Genomic DNA, 651 nt, shown 5'->3' with positions numbered 1-651 from the left:
AATCTTGCGTATTACCTTAAGGTGAGGATGTTAAACAAATGCTTTATTTAAAAATAGACATGTTAGACCAGGCTCAGGGACTCATGCCTTTAATCCCAGCACTTTGGGAGGCTGAAGTGGGAGGATTACTTGGGGCCAGGAGTTTGAGACCAGTCTGGGCAACAAAGCAAGGCCCCTTCTCTTCAAACTAATAAAAAATAAAGCTAGCTGGGCCTTTAGTTCTAGCTACTCGGAAGCCTGTGGTAGGAGGATTGCTTTAGCCTAGGAGTTTGAGGCTGTAGTGACCTATAATCTTGCCACTGCATTCCAGTCTGGGTGACAGAGCAAGACTATTTCAAAAAAAAAGAAAGAAAAAAAAAAAGAAGAAGAAGAGGTAGAGGAGGAGGGGGAGGAAACAAAAATGCATTTATTATTCATTATTGCAGGAGAAAACCAAATTCACATGAGTTTTTAAAGAGAACACAAATCTCACTGGAAGTTTATGCTGGGGATAGCCAGCTTAGATGGTCCAGGGGTAAGTGCTGCTGCATGTTCACTTCACTGCTAAGGGCACATCATGGACCAGTTTGACAAGCACAGCTTTACCCAACACTGCTTCCAATGCCCAAGAAATCCCTTTGAGGATCACTTTGGCTAATTTCTTTTTGTCCT

The sequence above is a fragment of the Macaca nemestrina genome, chromosome 5, assembly GCF_043159975.1.
Source record: "Macaca nemestrina isolate mMacNem1 chromosome 5, mMacNem.hap1, whole genome shotgun sequence".
NCBI lineage: Eukaryota > Metazoa > Chordata > Mammalia > Primates > Cercopithecidae > Macaca > Macaca nemestrina.
This window is presented reverse-complemented; position numbering follows the sequence as displayed.